Source organism: Theropithecus gelada, chromosome 20 (genome assembly GCF_003255815.1).
Source record: "Theropithecus gelada isolate Dixy chromosome 20, Tgel_1.0, whole genome shotgun sequence".
Classification (NCBI taxonomy): domain Eukaryota; kingdom Metazoa; phylum Chordata; class Mammalia; order Primates; family Cercopithecidae; genus Theropithecus; species Theropithecus gelada.
Genome location: NC_037688.1, coordinates 41,262,534 through 41,280,674, shown reverse-complemented (window position 1 = coordinate 41,280,674; position 18,141 = coordinate 41,262,534). Strand labels below are relative to the sequence as shown.

Below are 18,141 nucleotides of genomic sequence, written 5' to 3'. Positions count from 1 at the left end.
CTGGGTGACAGAGTGAGACCCTGTCTAAAAAACAAAACAAAACAAAAAAGCCAAAATAAACTATCCAAATTCCTCATAGGCAGGACAATGGTGTGGATACTCCAGATGAGGAACAATAAAAATCCCCAGAAAGTTTTGCAATGAAGCTCTTTTTTAGCTAATGCCTAGAGTTGGCACTATTCAGATCAGAGGCCTCTAGGGAATTCTGCTTTGCTGTATGTATGTTTGTCTCTGTCTAGTTTCTCCAACTCCACTCCTAGAAGTGGGGTATTAGGTCCATGAAATGGAATCTTTCCTTTCCCGCCCCCCGGAGATAGAGTCTCACTCTGTTGCTCAGGCTGGAGTGCAGTGGCACGATCTCGGCTCACTGCAACCTCCGCCTCCCGGGTTCAAGCAATTCTCCTGCCTCAGTTTACAGGCACATGCCGCCACACTCGGCTAATTGGCTAATTTTTTTTTTTTTGTATTTTAGTGGAGACGGGGTTTCACCATGTTGCCCAGGCTGGTCTTGAACTGCTGAGCTTAGGTAATCCGCCGACCTTGGCCTCCCAAAATGCTATGATTACAGGCATGAGTCACCATGCCCGGCCAAATAGGAATCTTTTTAAGGACTATCAAGGAGCATGAGAACTGGGAAAGGGCCAAGAGAGGTGAGATGCTCTAGGGTGTTGTGAGAATGCCAAGGCAGAAGGTGGTCCAGACAGCACGGGTGCAGCAGCCTCACGGAGGACCACCTCGAGGTGTCGCAGAGGGAGCGAGGACAGGGAGCCTGCGTGGGATTCAGGACTAAATTCAGTAAAAGCAAAGACTCAGCAGTCTTGACCCAAAGGTGGCTTTTGGTCATGGCTCCATTGCTTCTTCCAGCGGGATTTATTTTGAATCGGAAGTAAGAGGCAAAGTCATCCTCTGAGAAAGAGAGAATGGACAAAAGAGCCTTGGGGGCAGTGGACAATGTTGAATTCAGCTCCCAAGTGAGCAGCAAAAGGAACCATTCAGAGTTAAGTAGAAAAAAATGGAAGACATCCCTGCCAGCCCCACCCAGTCCAGATTTGGAAACCACACATTCATGACTTGCATTCAAATGTTGTCCGCTGACTTACTGATCTTTAGGTCCCCAGCATAGAGCCTGGCTCATAGCAAGTGCTTAATTAACACCTGCAGAATGACCTGAGTGCCAACTATATCCCACGCACTTTCAGATCTCTCATGCAGTTATCCCGGTGACAACGCCAATCATGTTATTCACAGAAGGTCCCAGACAGTGCGTGTCTCATCAACATGTCCAGATGGCTGGTGCTTTTCTGCATTCCTTGGGGCCTCTGGCATTAACTCTGGTCACAAAACGGTTACAACGAGGAGGAAGATGAAACCGGCACACGCGGTGTGGCAAAATCAGTTAAAGAAATTTAGAAAGCTCAGAAATAAGAAGAAAGCTTGTATAGTGCCAGTTATGCAGGAGGCTGAGGTAGGAGGATCATATGAGCCTGAAAGGTGGAGGCTGCAGTGAACTGTGATTGTTCCACTGCACTTCAGCCTTGGCAACAGAGTGAGACCTTGTTTTGAAAAAAAGAAAAAAGAAGCAAGCTTTTTTCCTCTCGTTTTACCTGTGACAGTGTTGCTCGCTGCATTGGGCTCCCAGGGAAAGACCCTGATAAAGCTGACTTTGGGGAATAGTGTTTCTGCCCCATCTCACATCACACTATTGCTTGCATTTGTCTCTGGCTACCCCATGGCTTATACACAAGGGTAGGCCGACCTTGCTTTTGTGGATTCACAGGCTTTGGGCTGAGGTACCTCCTGCAGAAAGCTCTAGACCTCCCCTCGCTAAGTGCAGGGGGTGGGGGCTGCCCCTTCTTGAGCTAGGGACCACCGAGCTTCCCCTGCTCAGGGGACGATGGATTGGATGTGCTCCAGTTAATTACAAGTGCATGAGACCCATCACTTTTTCGAAGCCAAAAGGGGGAAGAAAAAGAGTGGCACAAATTGCCAAGAGAAAATAACTTGTTTTCTGCAGTTCTGAGAGGTAAAGAACAAATCCTGGGACAGGGAGAGGAAGCAAACAGTCCTGTCATGGGGAAAGCAGGTAACAGGCTCGGCTCTCAGCACGAGTCCTGTTAGTGATGGTCAGTAGCATGTGCAAGGAGGATGAAGAAAATGGACCTGAAGAAATCAGATGAATGGGTGACCCTCCAACGGTATAGGGTGGAAGCGGACCATTCTTTAAACAGGGCGCATGCAGAGCTTTGGAACACGGGAACCAATAAACCAACATGGAAGAATTAAGCATGGCTTGAGACCACGGATAACACAGGGGTCCATCATTTTGACTTAAATTACACACACACACACACGTGTGTAAACACACACACGTACACACACACGAGCACACAGACACACACAGTTTCTTTAGTGGGGGCAACACAATAACTAACCCACAGTGTTGTGCTGGTAAATGTTTAATGGCAATTCAGGGGGGAAAAGCCCTGATTTGTAGCTTGCGTCCATTTCTGTGGTTAAATATTCCCCCCATGGCCAATTTCAAGCTATGTACTCGATATCACCACACACGTGAAGAACTGGCAACACATGCAGCAATCATCTCTCCCAAAGCTGGTGCAGACTGGCTGCAACACACCCGCTTTGCACATTCAAATCATGGCCAGGCTCGAGGGAACTGGTTCTGTTTGAATAGGATCCGGAGCAGATGGGAAATGTAGCTTTGATCTGGGGGCATTCCTTTCTTCAGGGAACCACCACACCCTGCTCCTTGAGGTCATGTTGGTGCGGTCAACCACAGGCCTCATTTTCTCCCCATCTTGTTTCCCAGAGGTAGGGAGGTGATCTAGGGCAAGGCTCCCCAACCTCCGGGGCTGTGGACCTGTACTGGTCCATGGCCTGTTAGGAACCAGGCAGCACAGCAGGAGGTGAGCATCCTGTGAGTGAGCACGACCACCTGAGCTCCGCCTCCTGTCAGATCAGTGGCGGCATTAGATTCTCATAAGAGCGGAAACCTTACTGTGAACTGTGCATGACAGGGATCTAGGTTCCGCATTTCTTATGAGAATCTAACTAACTGATGTCTGATGATCTGAGGTGGAACAGTGTCATCCCCAAACCATCCCCCACCACCCCTGCCATCTGTGAAAAAGTTGTGTTCTATGAAACCAGTCCCTGGTGCCAAAAATGTTGGGGACTGCTGACCTATGGTGGGCCTGTCAGCTCATCATTTCCTGGGACTCAATGCCTGGTCTGAGCGGGTCCTGTGACCCAGCAAGACCAGAAGTCTATGAGAGTAGCATTTGGATCTGGGAGAGAGGGTGCGTGCGTGCCTGCCTTTGTATATAAGCCATCAGGGCTGTCAGAAGTCGCCTTCCTTGCCACAAGGAGAGAGCCTAGCTGAGAAGAAAGCCAACAGAGAGAGACAAACAGAGCCAACAGCTGGAGCTGCAGACAGGGAGCATCCAGTTCACATTGTCTGATGGCCTAGATGCAGCTGCATCTGAAGTTGGAAAGCCCCAGGACCTCCCCAGTGATGAGTACCAGTGCCTTTCAGGATTTGTTTCTGCTGGTTGAAAGTGGTTCCTAACAACAAAATGAGTGCAAACAGGGGATCCTTGACTCTGGAGAAAATACAAGTGAATTTCCTTGTGGAAGGGTGAGTCTCTAATCTTAGCCTTCTGCTAACTGATCTTTCTTTTCAATTTCCAGGAGCGGAAGGAAAAGAGATGTTTTGACCATTCCTGTGTGAGGCTGGTACGAGTGGACAATTCAGTTTGTGTGGGTTTGTTGAGACTGTCTTTTCAGTCACAGAGCCCAGTGCCCACGATGTGAGAGGCCAGTGCATGGTTATTATAGACCAGACAGCTAACTGGTTCTGGCTGTGATAGATGGATTTACAGCCCTGAATTGAACCATGCATCCAGGGGCGATTAGCAAAGGCATCTGTTCCTATTTGCAGAGCTGCTGGGAAAAAATGCTGTTTGTTAGATTTGATTTAATGCAGTGGACATTCTTTGTGCTCCCTCTGTTGCAAACCGCTCTGAGGCTGAAGGGGCAACCATGATGAGTGAAGCTCTGTCTGCCCTCAAGGAGCCCCAGAAGAGGGGCTGCCCAGAAGAGGCAGAAACAGATCGCAATAAAGCCGATAGTGCGTGCTGGGAAAGATGCTGACATCCAGGGGGAAACAAAGCGCTGAAAGGGCATGTGAAAGGAGAGAGCCAGTTAATTCTGACTGGGGAGTGATCTGGGGGAACTTGAGGGAAATGCATGGCTTCCTGGAGTCTGTCATCAGGGGACAGAGGCCCCGGGTGTGTGCCACCTCTCCTACCCATCTCTGGATTATGCTCTCCAAGCCAGCCCTGGCCCCACCTCTCAGCCCCCTCAACCAGGCTCTTGTGTGCCTCAGGGCATTTGCACACAATGTTTGCTCTTCCTGGATTGTGCTAACCTTGTACCACCGCTTATTACTCTACCTAGCAGAGCCAAGTCTTAAAGGACAAGATGTTATTTCATGAGCTGACCTTCCCAGACTTCGGGTCTGTTTCCCTTAGGTCATGTTCCCAAAGCACTCTGAATTTATTTGAGGGATTCACTCTTCTTGTACTACTTTTATACCTGTCCTCCCTGCTAAGCCTCATGAAAGCAAGAATTTGCTGCCTTATTTAAATCTCCAGCCTTCAGCCTGCAGCCTGTGTTTGGTGGGCGTGTGGTGACCAAAAAGCTGAGGCCGCTGCAACCCTGCTAACTGGGAACAAGTATATCACATTCACAGAGACGGTGAACTTCAAGAAGCACATTATCTCATTAATGATTATGAAACTGCAGTAACGACTATCATATATTTAAAAAGATTGAAACATTTTTATGTAGCGAGAGCAGATTAATGTAAAAATGACCCTCGTTAATGAACTAAAGTTTTTCTTGCTTTGTAGGCCTTTGCCCAAATTCTCCAGTGAGTAGAACCTGGATTTCAATTACGATATCTAATTATTGGAGTATCAATTATAAGCTATTGATGGTGATGCACAAAGATTTTAAAGTAGATACGCACATGAATATGTTGAAGTGTGGGAAAGTTAATACTGTTGCAAGAATGGGACTGCGTTCAACGTAGGTTTTTTGACTTCCTTGTCACAGTCTCCTGATGAGGGCTGGTCTTTTGGGGGCCTGAGTTCTTTCATTTCTGAATCCCGTGGGGCCGGAAGAGTGTGTGGAAGCTCAGGGGAGTGCAGTGCTGTGTTTGAGAGCTGCCTCTGCAACCAGGTGCTCTGGCTCACACACCTCACATCCCTGCCCCATCACGCTGAAGTCGCACGTATCATTCTAAAACCTGTCTGTGCCTCAGTTTCCTCATCTATGAAATGGACACAATAAAAGTACCTACATCATAGGGCTGTTGTGAGCATTAAATGAGTTACGATTGCCAAAGCCTCTTGAACAGTACCTTATAGAGATAAGCACTTGATAATAATTAGCTTAAAAAAAGTTATTTATATGGATGAAATTTTAAATCTATTCTTTGCTTATAAGAAATGATTAGTATATTTTCCCATTGGACCCCTCAAAATAAAGATACAAGGTTGCTAATCAATTTCATTGGCTATTAAAAGAAGCCCCCCAACCCTTTTATAATTAGAAGAAATTAGGGAGAGACACAGGGTAACTTAAACTTATCCTAACGAACCCAGGAGAGAAATCTTTTGTGTGCTGTAGTTTTTCAGGGCTCACACAAAACACTGTCCTGATTTGAACAGAATGGCAGGTGAGGTGGCCAGGTGCGGTGGCTCATACCTGTACTCCTGGCACTTTGGGAGGCCGAGGAGGGTGGATCAGTTGAGGTGAGGAGTTCCAGACCAGCCTGGCTATCATGGCGAAACCCCATCTCTACTAGAAATACAAAAATTAGCCGGGCATGGTGGCACATGTCTGTAATCCCAGCTACTTGGGAGGCTGAGGCAGGAGAATTGCTTGAACCTAAGAGGTGGAGGTTGCAGTGAGTTGAGATCATGCCACTGTACTACAGCCTGGGAGACAGAATGAAACTCGATCTCAAAAAAAAAAAACCAGACAGACAGGTGAGGTGAGAGTAAGAAGACCAGCAGTAAGTTGAAGTTTGCAAGTTCAAGTAGAGTGGAAAACGGAGGTAATAAACTTGGGCTGCTTCAGCAAACCCTTGGTGCACAAGCGTAACAAGAAAAACAGGATAGGTATTCCCCGAGGAACAGCCCTGGCAAGGAATCCTACAGAGCTGACCTCAAGGGCCAGACCACCGGAGAGTAATATAGTGGCTGCCACTGAATCAGGCAGAAATGTCTGAACAGTAGGCTCTACTGGCACTGGACTGGTAAATTGCTAACTCTTTCACAGAACAGAAGCAGCTTAGCAGTGGGTTGAGAGTTGGGGTCTCGAGTCTGCGTAAGTTCTTCAGCTGTCAGAGCCTTCACCTCCATACCCATGAAAGGGGGTATTGCAATCATGGCACCCGTCTTAGTGCTGGCAGGAGGAGGGCTTCAGGGCATGCATATAAAGGTCTCTGACCCTGCTGCGTACAAAGCAGGTGCTTTCAGATATTCACACTGGCTGGGGGATGTTTACTTAATAGCGCAGGGCCCCAAAAGAGCAAGTCTGGGGCATGTTGGACAGACAGAAATGATGGAATGACCAGCCTTGCTTTTCACAGGAACTCATGTTTGACAATTGCTGTTATTGATGGGATACTTGCAACATGAAGGAGAGACGTCTCTTTGAGTTTGCAAGGGAAAAGCAGATGCAGAGGTCGAACTCTTACCATGTAGTTCCCAGTGACCTCAGAGAAGGAATCGGTGCCACTTAGCCTCAGCTTCCTCATCTATGTGGAATACAACCAGCCCCTCTTTGCTGGACTGTGCAAGTATTAGGTGAGAGAGAGCATGTGGCATGTGGAAGGGCTTCCTAAGCTTGAAACTTACTACATAAATGTCTACTCATGTTGGCTCCTTGTAGTTGGCATTATTCCCACTTGGGTGAAGGACATAGGTGGTAGGTCTCATGCTATTGGCATCTACAGCAATCTCCTGGCCATTGACTTGCCCTTGTGGACCAACAGTATTCCTGAGCAGCATGGGGGCTCTGAGTCTTGGAATGTTCCTTCCTATATATATATATATATTTTTTTTGTTTTGTTTTTGTTTTTGTTTTTTGAGATGGAGTCTCGCTCTGTCCACAGGCTGGAGTACAGGGGCATAATCTCGACTCACTGCAACCTCTGCCTCCTGGGTTCAAACAATACTCCTGCCTCAACCTACCAAGTAGCTGGGACTACAGGCATGTGCCACCACGCCCAGCTAATTTTTGTATTTTCAGTACAGAAGGGGTTTCACCATGTTGGCCAGGCTGGTCTCCATCTCTTGACCTCGTGATCTGCCCACCTCAGCCTCCCAAAGTGCTGGGATTACAGGTGTGAGCCACTGTGCTCGGCCCCCCTCCCTCCCTCTTTTGCCCGGAGTCTTCCCCGTGCACTTGGAATAAATCCAGCCTCCTCACCTTGTGGGTGAGATCTGGCCCCTGCCACCCTCTCCAGCCTCACACCCCGCTGGCTCTTTCATGCCGCTCTGGTCACCCTGGGCAGCCTTCAATTCCTCTTGCCAGACACGCCCTTCCCAGCCTGGGGTCTTCCCACAGATGCTTCCATTTGCATCCTCCACTTCTGTGTCCCTGCTAGACTTTGAATTGTGTCTCCCCATAAGGATACATTGAAGTCTGAACCCTCAGGGCCTCAGACTGTAACCTGATTTGGAAAGAGGACCTTGACAGAAGGAATCAAGTTACAATGAGCCTGCTATGGTAGGCCCTAGTCAAATACGACTGGTGTCCTTCTACAAAGAGGAAATGTGGACACAGGCGCAGGCACAGGGAGAAGCCAGGTGTAGATGGAGGCAGGGACTGGGGGGATGCTTGTGCTCGTGCACAAGCCCAGGAGCACCAAGATTGCCGGCGGCCACCAGAAGTTGGGGGAGAGGCATGGAATCAGTTCTCTCTCCCAGCCTCTGAAGGAACCAACCCTGCCAGCGCCTTGCTCTTGGACTTCTGCCTCCAGAACTGTAAGGTAATAAATATCTGTTGTTGAAGCCACATGGCTGGTAACACCTTGTTATGGCAGCCCAGGAAATGAATACAGTCGCCTCCTCCGAGAAGCCCTCACTGAGCTCCATGCCAAGTGCCCTCGCAGTCCCCCTCTGTTATGACTTCACCCTGTTCCATCTCATCATGAGGGGTCATCCAGGATCGATGTGCCCAGGATGGTTGTCCCCAACGTTGCTTCATGAGATCAGGGACCCTGTTTGCTTCACTCACTGCCCTGCACTCCAGCTTAACACAGATCCTGGAAAAGAGGAGGCATGGTGCACACACATGTCTGATGGGCAAGCAGGTGAATGAATGAATGAACGAATGTGCTTTGGAAAGAGACAGTATAATGTTATCACGTGTGATCCACAAATGCAGGCACGTACAGGCGAAGCAGGCTGAAGGTGAAGCTTCTCATAAAATCCTATCTTTGAGATCTGAGCTGGTCAACAGCAAAAATAAAGTGCCGTCAACACTGGAAAAACGGATACTCAGTCTATAACTGAAATAGATCGTAGTTTGGAAGGAAATGCATATATTAATCCTGAATTATTTTGTTTAATCTCACAAGAATGAGCTCAGAACACTGGAGCTGTGGAATATTTTCTTACTTCCATTTTTTTTTTTTTTTTTTTTTTTAACCCACAGGATAAGTTGAGCCTGTCTCTAACGATTCCTTTATGTATTATTTATTAACATTGAGTTTTCTTGTTTTTTTTTTCTTTTTACTTGACCAATAGGGAAGTAGATTCAGGGCTCTCTGCAGTTTATGTAGATTAGTTTATTCACCTCTGAGATGGAATTTAACTCCAACTGTCTCGGCTCTTGGCAGACCACAGTGAAATGATAAATCTTGGGGCTGATCCTGTGACTTGTTATGTGAGTGCAGGGCCGGGGCCTGGGTTTCTCACCAGCAGCAGCATTTTGTGCCACAGTGAGGTTGGTCTGGGATCTGTTTTCTACCTTGAGCAGCACCCCTCATCTATAAAACTATGTATTGGATGAGATTCCTTCCAAGTGCTTTTCTTTCTTTTTTTTTTCTTTTTTTTGAGTCTCGCTCTGTCCTCAAGGCTAAAGCTCAGTGGCACAATCTTGGCTCACTGCAACCTCCAACCCCTGGGTTCAAGCAATTCTCCAGCCTCAGCCGCCCAAATAGCTGGGACTACAGGCACATGCCACGATGCCTGCCTAATTTTTTGTATTTTAGTAGAGATGGGGTTTCACCATGTTGCCCAGGCTGGCCTTGAACTCCTGAGCTTAGGCGATCAGCCCACTTCGGCCTCCCAAAATGCTGGTATTACAGGCATGAGCCACCACACCTGGCTGCAAATGCTTTTCAACAACATGACTCAAAGACTTTGATTGTCTCTGTTGTCAAGCATTGATCATTTATTCATTAATTCATCAGTTATTTGGTCATGTACTACATGGCAGGCTGGGTGCTGGGCCACAGCAGATGACAAAAGAGATAGTTTATTTCCTTAGGGAGCTTACGTTCTAATTTAGTGAGAGTGGCAATAAGCAATTAAATAATTATATAGCACACCAGAAGGTGAATATTGCATATTTCTTATTTTATGTAATATATTATTAGAACAGAATATGTACATATTAGGATATGTGCATATTAGAATAGATGTTATATATTAGAACAGAATATGTGCATATTAAGATATGTGCATATTAGAATAGAATAGATATGTGCATATTAGGATGTATGCATATTAGAATATATATTATATATTAGAATAGAAAATGTACTTATTAGGATATGTGCATATTAGAATAGAATAGATTTATATATTAGACTAGAATATGTGCATATTAGGGTAGGTGCATATTAGAATAGAAGAGCATACATAATAGAATATTACCTATACACAGCATATAATGGTATACAGGTAACACTGTATATAATACTAAATGAAAGGATAGTTAATAGTACATTAGAAGCTGAAACACAGGTCTGTAATAAGTATTTGCTGCATGAATAATCAGCTCATCTCTGATTAAACACTTGATGTTGCCCCTGTGCTTGGCCCTAGCAGCAGTGATGAAAAGGATATGGGCTTAAACAGCAAAGCATTCGAAGGGGATTAGGGAGAGGGGTTGTGAGTCCACGACTGAGAGGCAATGAGGTAACCCTAGGCTAGAAGGGGGGCTAACATGTTTTGGGACAAGGAAGATAAAGCAACAAAGTACCTGGGGGATTTATAAGTTGGGTGTTGAAGGATAAATGGGAGTTTTTCAGGCACAAAAGAAGGAAAAGGCATTCCAGGAAGAAGGGAACAGAGCGTGCAGTAGCACGAAGACATGCCAAAGCTGGGCACATTGGGGTAAACAGAGCTCCCGTGTAGCCTAAGACGAAGGCGGGCTGTGGCCGGGTGGACAGTGTTTGAAGCCATCTATGCATCAGACCCAAGACCTTACTTCTAAAATTGTTCAGTACAAAATGGCTTCCAGGTGCAGCGTGGGCTTGGACGTTTCATCTTCGAACAGGCTCCATTTATGCGGCTCTTGGCTTTCTATTTCTGAACTCCTGTGTTCTCATTCTGCAAACTGCATTATGGAGGTGTAGTCATGTCATATTCTTAGAGTTAAAAAAGTAGATGTTTTATGGCTTTGTGGTTGTTGCTCTTAGTCTGAGGATATTATCTTCGAATAGAAGCAGATGGATGAAGTCTTCGGAGGCCACGGTGCTATGGAGTGGCTCAGTGGTAAGACTCTGCCAGCTGTGGTGAAAAATTGCTTTGATTGTCACTGAGTTGCCACTGACCCTTGAGCATAACCAGAGGGTGAGCAAAGGCACTGAATTTGCATAGAGGTTCACACAGGGATGATGGGGATCAACACATCATGAATATAATTACGAAAGAGTGAGTAATGCAATAAATCATCTGGCTGCCTTGTCTACCTTTAGGAGTGACTTGAAGAAACAGCCACAGGGTAGATTATCTTTTTTTCACTTAAAAAATCCAGATGTTTTGATATTCCACACAGAGTTTATAATCAGCATGGGCATTTTCAACATTGCAGGATAGCTCATCCTTGTGTGTATGAACAATTAAATCCAGGAATGCACACACCACCCTTTTCCTTAGTTAGAAGGGTACTGCTTGGATGATGGCTTCTATTTATAGATCGTTGCTTATACGTGTACAAATGTTTCCCTTCACTCTCTTTTATTCAAAAACATTCAGCTGCGTACCTGCTGTTTCCAGAGACTCTGATATTTGAACACTGGAAGATTTAGTTGATGATCTTGGTGCAGGAGAAGAAAGTGATGAACTCACCCCTTTCAAGTGAAGATAAATGTGAAATGAAGGTGTTGGTGGTTTTGCAGCAAACCCCTCTTCGATTATGTGATGGGAAGTTGGGAATACAATTTGCAACAGATGATCTCTTAGAGCCCTTGGACAAAGTGTTGGTCAGGACAAGAAAGAACAGGAAATGATGTAATCAGGAGTGATGGCACTGTTTACAGAGTTGGAAATTGCTGGTACCCATGCACTGAAATCACACTGTTCTCTTCTCTCCAAAAATTCCATTTCTTTACATATTGATATTCCCCACCATTCTGTACAAAATATGAGATAGAGATCCCAGTAGCATATATTTAGGTTTATTTAAAATCTCAGCCACATTGAAAACTGTCAGATACGTGATTTTACAGTATCAGGAAAAAAAAAAACCCCTCAAATATACCACTATAATAGCTATAAAAGGCTTCATAGGAAGAGAGAGTCTAGACTATTTGGAAAAACATTTAATCATCTTCAAAGATTTATCTGGTAGTTAAAATGTCTTGGACTCCACCCTCCAGAAAAGTCACCTGAGTCAGATAATTGAAATGTGTTCGATCTTCTAAGAAATATGTGGCTGACTTTCTGGATTAATCTCTTTGGAGCAAGCAGAATGTGTAATCATGTGGTCAGTGTTTAGACACAGGTGCATATGAAGTTAAAGAGCTCTTTTTCTAAAGGAAGTAAACGCTTATTCAAGTAGGAGGTTTTTGTTTGAAGCACTCGCATATATTGTGTGGAACCCTGGAGGACTGGATAAATATATTCACTTCAATTAGGCCTCCAGAAAAGGGTGGAAGCACAAAGGGGTGTCTTCTAACTTCATATCTGGAGTCACCAAATTATCAACAACAGATGAAAAGATCCCAAAGAGTTAAGGGAACTGTAGATATTCATGTCAAGTCAAATGAAGAATCAGAAAGCCAAGTTCAGCTTTCTTGGATTCAGAGTCCCTTCTTGCTTATTGGTATCAAGTAGGAGACACTTCAAACATTTTAAACTTTTACTGAAATAAGTTGATTTTGAAGCACATGGGATGAGATGGGGTGGGTACTGTTAAACCATTTAATTATATTTCTCCACATTTAAAATAAAAATATTATGCTTTCTGCCACAGGAATTATATCTACACCATGTCTACTGCTATTGTCCTGATATTCCAGATTAAAAAGCGAATCCAGATTTTTTTCTGTCTTTATGATGACTGGGGCAGGCTTCTTCTAGATCAACCCTCAAATCTAGAACAACCAGGATATGGATTTAATATAAAACTCCCCACTTATTTGAATGTGCTGAAGAGCTAGCAAGGCAGCCAATACTTAAGAGTCCAGGATCCTGGAGAGAAGGAAAATTCCCTGAAGCAAGGCCAATATTCCACAGAACTTTTACCTTGAAGGCATTTCCCAGAGTGAGGGCAGAGGAACAGGAGGCTAAACATCTGAGCAGAAGGTGCTGTCTAAGAGGCCAGAGGGCCAAGGAGAGCTTTCAGCAGAGACAAGGGACTGAGAAGTGAAATGCAAGGTGGCCAAAGTGGAGGAGCCCTGGAAGCATAATAGACTTTCAGTTAGGACGCCAGGAAAGCTGCACCCGAGGAGAAGGGGACACTGGGAAGTAGACCCGCCCTTGAAAAAGCCTGAGTCCACCACGAACCAACTCCATGTCAGACTGACTTAAAGTCATCCTGTCCTACTCTTATCTGTTTTCAGAAAGCAAAAGGGAATCCTCTCTGGGGGAACCATCAGCTAGAGTCTCAACTAATCTCTAAACATTTTCATATAAGTTGCCCAAAATTAAATTGAAAAATTCCTAGGTATGCCAGGGGACTCGAACAAAGGACCACAAACCAAGAGAAAAGGACTGATAATAGAAATAGACTCAGAAGCATCTATTAATGGATGCTGGAGTTAGCAGACATTGAATTGTAAATAATTTGACTAAAAAATTCATGAAAATAGGTAAAACATAGAATTTCAGCAGATAATTTTATTCTAAAAAAGGAATGGAAAATACACAATTTAAAATATAATGAGTGTATTTATTTATTTATTAATTTTTAATTTTTTTTTTTTTGAGGTGGAATCTCGCTCTGTCATCCAGGCTGGAGTGCAGTGGCATGATCTCAGCTCAATGCAACCTCTGCCTTCCAAGTTCAAGTGATTCTCATGCTTCAGCCTCCCAGGTAGCTGGGACTACTGGTGGGCACCACCATGCCTGGCTATTTTTTGTATTTATTTAGTAGAGATGGGGTTTCACCATGTTGATCAGGCTGGTCTTGAACTCCTGACCTCAAATGATCTGCCTGCCAGTCTCCCAAAGTGCTGGGATTACAGGTGTGAACCACCGTGCCTGGCCAGAGTGTAATTAATAAATGGGCACATTAGATTAGACAGAGCAGAAGAGAGGATAGGTGAACTTAAAAATAGGTCAACAGAAACACAGAAAGTCTATATATATGTTTATGTGTGAGTATGTATGTTTGTATATGTATGTGTGCATATATACACAAACACATATATACACACACGTATATGTGTGTATAGATACACAAACACACATATACACACATACACAAACACATTCATATGTAAGAGTCCCAGTGAAGAAAAAATTAGTCAGAAGAAATATTCGAAGAGTTGGGTTTATGAATTGAGATACTTAAGGAACAAGTATAATTAATACAAATTAAACCACAATTCAGCATGTCACTGTTAAACTGCTGAAAAGTAAAGACAAAGAATGTTTTTGAAAGCAGCCAAAGAGACACGTTTCTTTCAATGGAGTTAAAAGCAACATTGACAGCTGACCTTTTGACAAACATGATAGATGTCAGAAGACAATGAAATGTTACCTCTGAAGTGCTCTAAGAAAATAACTGGCAACCAAGATTTTACCTCCAGTGAAAATATTCTTCAAAAATTCTGGCAAAAAAGACATTTTTAGACAAACAATATATGAGATAACTTATTACCAGCAGACTTGCAGTATTTTTAAAATGAAAGGAATTTTTTAATCAGAGGGAAAATTGCTCCATGTGGAAGCAGAGAAATAGGGAGAAATAAATAATAATACAAAGGGTAAATAAGTAGAAAAACATACATTGATGCAGACTTAAAACATGACAACAATATCTCAAAAGGTAGGAGGATGATAAAAGGAGTTCACATTTTCTAAAGTCCTTGCATTACCCAGCAAGAGCCAAAAATTCTACTTGATGTTAGATTCTATAAGTTGAGAATATATATTGTAATTTCTCAGAATCCACTACAAGAATATGAAAATAAAGTATAACTAATAAGTTATTAGAGTTGAATATGAAATTATAAAAAATATCAAAGTAAATTAGAAAAAGGTAAGAGATAAGAGGAAAAGAAATTTGTCAAAAAGGAACAAATAGAAAACAAACACTTAGACTGGCAGATTTAAACCTGAATATGTTGTACTTGCATTAAATGTAAATGGGCAAAATAATTCAAGTAAGAGTAGCATTATCAGAATTGATTTAAAAAAATCAAAGCCCCATACACCACCTAGAAGAGACACAGTCTAAATATAAGATTACAGAAAATCAGAAAGAAAAAAGTGACACAAAGAAATATACCACGATGACACTGACTGAAAGAAAGGTAAGATAATTATTCTAATATGAGATGAGGTAAATGTTAAAGCAGAAAGCATTTGCAAAGATAGAGAGGTATGTTTCATCATGATAAAGAGTCAATACATTAGGAAGATATAACAATTTTAAATTTGTATGCACCTAATAAGACGGCCTCAAATTAATTTTTTAAAATTTAATAGGACTAACAGGAGAAATATTATATCTATAATTATAGATATATCTACTCTTTCAGTAACTGATACAATAAGTAGATTAATAAAACATATATAGAAGGTTTGAATGACAAAATTATAAACCTTAACCTAATTCATGTATATAGAACACTATACTAAACAGCTACAGAATTAACATTATTTTAAAGCGTTCATGGGCCATCTATCAAAATTGATTACATATGGAGTTGTAAAGCAAGCATTAACAAATGTCAAAGGACTGTAATCATATACAGGATGCTTTCTAACCACTGTAGAATGAAGCTAGAAATTAATGGCAAAGAATAAAAAAATCTCCCAAATATGTCACATTCAGCAATATAGTTATAGAAAACCACAAGTCACAAAAGTGACCCAGGACAATTCAAAAATATTTTTGACCTGAATGATAATGAAAATACCTTATAGCACATATTGTGGAATGCAACTATAGTCATGCTTAAGGGAAAATTTAGATAGTCTTAAATCCATACATTAGAAAAAAAGACTGAAAATCAACGATTTAAGTATCATTTTTAGGGGTTTGAAAAATAAATAGCAAAAGATACCAAAGAAATAGAAGGAAAGAAAGAAACACTCAATACAGAAAAATCCACAAAACGAAAAATAGTTTCTTTGAAAAGATAAATAAAATTGATAGAATGACTGCATGGCAAGACCAACCAAGAAAAATAGAGAAAAAGGATGAAATGGACAAATTCCTGGAAAAACACAAGCTAGCAAATTGAAATATAAATTGTTTCATATCCATCAATGAAATTAAGCCTTTGGGGTAGGCAAAAATGGGGCACAGATGACATTAACCATCAATCAATATTGGAATTCATTAAAATTGGGACTCCACCTTCATTAAGAGAGTGAAGAGGCAAGCCAGAGTGTAAAAAAAATGTGCAGCATGTATATAAAACTCAAAGACTCACATCGAGAATAAAGATAAACACGTCGATAAGAGAAAGACTAATAACCCAACTTAAAAAATGGCTGAAAGACTTGAACAGGTATTACCCAAAAGGAGAATCCCAACAGCCAGTGGATGGATGAAAGATGGCCAACGTCATTAGTCACCAGAGAAATACAAATTAAAGCCTCAGTGAAATGTCACTACATACACATTGGAAAGGCTACAAATAATAATAAACCAAAAAACCAATACAACCAAATGTTAGGGAAAATATATAGCAGTCAAGATTCTCATTGAGTGTTCCGTTGTAAACTGGAGAAACTACTCCGGCGGAATTAACTGAAGCTGAATTAGCAATTTCACCTGTAGATATACCCCAAACAGAAACACATACATGCATTCAAATATGCACCAAAAGACACATTCAAGAATGCTTATTCCACTATTACCCAAATTATCCCCAAGCTGGAAATAACCCAAATGTCCACACGTACTAGGATGGAAGAGTAAACCAAAACATATTTGTATGGTAATGAACATGAATAGATTATGGCTATGTGCAACAATATAGATAAATCTCACAAAAGTTAGTCACAAGAGTCCACCCTGTAATTATTTATATAAATATAAAAATAGGAAAAAATTAGTTGATAGTGAAAGAAGTCAGGAGAGGAGCTGTGTTACTACTGAGTAGGTGGTGGGACTAGCAGGAACTCTAGGAAGCTTTTGAGTTGCTGATCATATTCTGTGTCTTGATTTGGGTTTTGTGTTTAATCTGTTGAGAATTATATCACTCGGGATTTGTGTACTTTTTTCATATGAAAGTTACATAATAAAAAGAAGTTGATAAATCTTGAATAAGCCATATTAACTGCAATTTAGGAAGGCATTTTGAAATGTTTCAATAAAACAACTGAGGAATTACAGATTACTAATTTGAAGTGATATTATGGGTATTTTTTTATTCTAGCTATTTAGGATGAGAAAATGCAGATAAAGACTTAATGACTTGTACATGAATGTTCACAGCAGCGTTATTCACAATGGCCAAAAACTGAAACTGCCTAAATGTCTCTTGATGGATGAATGGATAAAATGTGGCATAACCATGGAATGGAGTATTATTCAGCCACACAAAGAAATGAAGTACTGAGACACACTAAAACGTGGGCAGACCATGAAGACATAACACTAAGTGAAATAAGCCAGTAACGAAGGACCACGTATTGCATGATTCCACTCATATGAAATGTCCAGAATAAACTAACGCATAGAAGCTGACAGTGGATCAGTGGTTGCGGGGTGGGGGAATGGGCAATGGGGAGTAACTGCTCATGGATTCGAGTTTCTTTTTGGGATGATGAAAATATTCTAAAATTAGACAGTAACGATAATTCTACAACTCTGTGAATATAATGAAAACCAATGAATTGTACATTTTAAAAGTGTGAACTTTATGGTATGTGAGTTATATCTCAATAAAGCTGTTATTAAAAAACGTGAATGGACTATAAGCAAAAGTGATAAAGTTAAACAATGAAATAAATAGGTATCCTGACATCATTCTGCCTTAAATAATTTATTAACAGGAAAAGGCAAATTTCTAACACAAGAAATAAAATAGCTTCTTGATTGTTTCATAAAGCCACTAATGAAGAAGCATGAATCATAATGAATACATTGGAAAAAGATGTAAATTCTTGCTGATTTGACCTGCCATGCTCGCATCAACAAAGATAACATAAAACTCATAATATGCCCCACACAAGGGTGTGGATGACAACTTAGCTAATACGTGTCATTGATTTAAAGATTAGTTTTTACACAAGAACACTGGAAATTGCATAGCTCCGGGATGCCCAATCTTTTGGCTTCCCTGGACCATATTGGAAGAAGAACTGTCTTGGGCCACATGTAAAATACACTAATGATAGCTGATGAACTAAAAAGCATCTCATAATGTCTTAAGAAAGTTTACGAATTTGTGTTGGGCCACATTCAAAG

General features: G+C 42.0%; 1 protein-coding gene across 4 annotated transcripts in view; it reads right to left on the bottom strand.

The window, feature by feature from the left end:
- The window catches only part of CDH13 (cadherin 13), a 1,178,066-nt gene that overhangs the window by 168,382 nt on the left and 991,543 nt on the right, over positions 1-18,141 (bottom strand). The window lies entirely within an intron of this gene.